This window comes from Crocuta crocuta, unplaced genomic scaffold (assembly GCF_008692635.1).
Source record: "Crocuta crocuta isolate KB4526 unplaced genomic scaffold, BGI_CrCroc_1.0 scaffold256, whole genome shotgun sequence".
NCBI classification, from domain to species: domain Eukaryota; kingdom Metazoa; phylum Chordata; class Mammalia; order Carnivora; family Hyaenidae; genus Crocuta; species Crocuta crocuta.
In genome coordinates, this window is record NW_027530999.1 from 1,425,036 (window position 1) to 1,428,968 (window position 3,933).

Sequence of the window (3,933 nt, forward strand, 5' to 3'; positions counted from 1 at the left end):
CACATGGCACTAGTCAAAATGTAAGCATGGAAGTATACCCTGCTTTTTGTTTTGCAACTTAAGGGAAAAGCAGAAAACTTTAGTGGGGTCAAGGCATTTTACAAAGCTAACTAAATATTACTAGAAATGCCCGAAATTTGGAAATACGCGGAAGAGTAACAGGTGTTCTAGTGGTGAAGGGCTCGGCTTGTCTTACTATTTACAGGTCTATTTTATAACTCTGCAGGGGCAGAGATTTACTTGTGGATATAATCGGGTCTTATTATTCCCACTAGTGATATTCTATAAAGTCACCATGAACACTGAACTATATATATATTGTATATATAGTTAATTCATTAACATTGAACTCTTGGCTAGTAGCACCATAACTCACATCTGAACAAAACTTGTACACACATAAGGCATATCACAGCTTTCTTGCACTAGGAACACTAGACAGCATTTTAGCACTGTGCCTGAGGCTCATTTTAAACAGAGGAATCAAAAAAATAAATAAACGGAGGAATCACCAACCAAAAAGCACAAACAAGAAAAAACAAAACAAAACACGTGGCACTAAATAAACCACAAAAAGGACACTTGTTTACAATGTGAGAGCTGAAACAAGGAGGCAGGGTGTCACTTTGCTTGACCTCAGCTGGGAATGTTCACGTTAGACAACTCAAATTTTTTTCTGCTCTGTGCATGGTCTCGAATGATGAAAACATGATGAATATTGATTTTTAAAATCCAAATAAATTTTCACGAGTAGGCAAATGTGCAGATATGGAATCTACGAATAACGAGGAATGATTTTTGTCTTGTAGAAAAGCAAATGATTTCTATCCAGTGGAACAGAACCCCATAGGTTATGATATGTAGTCCTGCTAGAGGGCTAAACAATCTTATACTTAAGAAAGAAATCAATTAGATTGTCTATATAAATCTAGTTTCTCAATGGCTCTTCATATCGGTTTTAATATCCAACTGGTTCCCTCACTAGTTACCAAGTTAAATAAAATTTTTGATCCATGTTTGTTTTCTTATTTATCTGAGTCATGTTTTTTTTTTTTACAATTGTACTATATCCATTTTCAGAAACTAAGACACGTAGAGAATATGCCCCTAACTGCTAAATGAGATTGAATGACAAAAGTACTAAAGTCCTTTCTTTCAGGTCTAGATTCTGCAGTTTTCAAGGAATAAACGGCTTTGAGAAGAAACAGGTGAGGGATAATTCAGAGCTATTTATATTGATTGCAGTAAGTTTTGTTAGATATTTTCACTTTTAGTTAACATTTTCTAACCCTAATCTTTATGAATACACTATCAGAAAAGAAAAAAATTCTCTTGAAGTCAAAATGGAAACAAAGCATCTAAATAATCTACAGAGAGTAGCAAAGGATAAGTTAAATCATTGTCTGGTTAAACGTAACACTTTCTCAGGCTCAATAGTAAAGGTTGTATTTAGTAGCATGGGAAGCAATTGTCTGTCATAGGTTTTCTGCTAGTTGTGATTTATTTTATTCTATCTTATTCTATTCTATTCTATTTCATTTCATTATTTTTTTTTAAATAGGCTTCATGCCCAGCCCAGAGTTCAACGTGGAGTTCGAATTCACAACCCTGAGATCAAGATCTGAGTTGACATCAAGAGAAAGACACTTAACTAACTGAGCCACCCAGGCACCCCAATATTTCTTAGGGATGCTTAGCTTTGCTCAGTGGCAGTATCATAGCCAATGAGGTTTATCCAAGGCGCAATTATTGTTAATTGAAAACTAAGAGATGCTGGAGCACATCAGAACATTTGAAAACTCTATGAATCCTGATATTTTCTATTTAAAAAGAGTTTGTAGCCAAGGCGTTTTTTTTTTCTAACATGTACTCATACATTTGGCACTTAGCTGTTTCTTCTACTTTTAACTGAACTAATCAATTAACTCACAGGATGCCTTTATGTGGATCAGGACAATTCCTCCCTTACCTTGGCAAAAATAACAGTAATTTTTTTGCAGTATAGGCACTCCTTCCATTGGATAGCCAAAGCCAAATTATTCCCATCCTGGGCTCCAGATCTGAAAAGTGGTAGCCCTATGGTCAATAATCTCATCTTATTTACTCCCAAAGAATTTTTCAACATCTACATGAAGTGAACATAAAAATATTAAAAAGTCTAAATAGTTATGGGAGACAAACACAAGTATTAGACAGGAGATTGCATCAGCTGGGCACTTGGACATACATGTTGAAAGAAGAGAATTCCAATCATTTAAAAAGAAGTGTACACCAGAGTTTGTATAGAATCATTTGCTAGAGTCTAAAATTGAAATGTATCATGGTGTCTTATAATTGACAGTATCATGCTGTATACGCAACTTTATAGTCATTTTAAAGATCCCTTGATTCCTAGAAACATACAAACTATCAAGACTGAATCATGAAGAAACAGAAATTCTGAACAGATCAATTACTAGTAAGGAGATGGGCTCAACAATCAAGTATCTCCCAACAGACAAAAGTCCAGGACCAGACGGCTTCACTGTTGAATTTTACCAAACATTTTAAGAATTAATAAATAAAATCCTTCTCAAACGCCTCAAAAAATAAATTCCTGAATTATATAAGCAAGGTGCTTAGGAATCTCAAAGTATGTGAATTAACTGTTTATAATTTCTACAACAGAAACAATAGCTAATACTTCTCCAGTGCCTACTATGGGCCAGGCAGATAAGGAAATTAAGGAACTGAAAGTTGCCTAAGGCCACACAGCTCATAAGGGGCACAGCCACAATTTAATCCCATCATTGTGACTCCAGAGTGTCACCTCCATGCTGTGGTGCTTTTACCATTAGCAATTTGGCAAAAGAAACAGGTTTTATCTTTTTGCTTCATTTTAATCTCATAATCACACAGCTGTCATTTCAAAGTATTATTTTTTCAATCCTCAATGTTTTAAGTTATGCTGAAACCTCAGCACTTTATATTCGAGAGAGAGGTTTTTATCAATGAAGACACTCTTTTGTGCCCTCTGTCTCCTAAGAGACAGAGAGCTAAGCTGAACAGAGGAATTGCCAGTATCTGGTAAGGTAGCACAAATGCACTCTTGAACTGCAACTGTATCTTACATGCACACTTCCACATGATAGAAGAAAGTATGCAACATAATAGGCTGAGATTTCTTTTCCGGCATCTGACTCAGGGTCAACCATAGGCAATTAGGAAAAAAATTATTATACTGTTTTCAAAATAGAGAAACCAAAGGGGCTGGACATGTCTTTACAATGTACGACACTGATGCTCAGCATGAATCTCAGACTGTTAGAATAAAGAAATTAAATCCATCAAATAATTCATGTTTAAAAGTTGCTTCAAGAAGAAATTGGGTGAAGAGCACAACAGATCTCTCTATTATCTTTGCAGCTTCCTATAAGTCTATAATTATTCCAAAATAAAACTTTTTAAAGTTCCTTCAGTATGGGAAATGGACTTTTAATGTTGGAAAGAATCACTGTTACATTCTTGAATTTAGCAGAAAAATAAGGAAAGGGATGTCTGTAATCAGATCTTTGTCATTTTCGGGTTTTTTAAATTTTTTTTAATGTTTTATTTATTTCTAGGAGAGAGAGAGAGACAGCGTGAGCAGGGGAGGGTCAGAGAGAGAGGGAGTCACAGACTGAAACAGGCTCCAGGCTCTGAGCTGGCAGTCAGCACAGAGCCCGATGTGGGGCTCGAACCCATGAACCGTGAGATCATGACCCAAGTGAAAGTCGGATGCTTAACCGACTAAGCCACCCAGGCGCCCCAGATCTTTGTCATTTTCAACAAGTATTTGGTGTCTGTCGTTGGAGGGCCTCTTTTTCCAAATCAGTGGCAGCAATTAAAAATAGGGACATAATGTCCCATCAAAAATTTTTTCCAACTTTCCTCCTTTTCCAACTCAAGGCTTAA

The 3,933-nt window shown here is 36.0% G+C and overlaps 1 non-coding gene across 1 annotated transcript; it reads left to right on the forward strand.

Annotated features, from left to right (window-relative positions):
• The first annotated feature begins 1,695 nt into the window (after positions 1-1,695).
• Positions 1,696-1,834, forward strand: LOC144236930 (U4 spliceosomal RNA). The gene has a single exon (XR_013336696.1). It is a non-coding gene; the product is annotated as a U4 spliceosomal RNA (small nuclear RNA).
• The last annotated feature ends 2,099 nt before the right edge of the window (positions 1,835-3,933 follow it).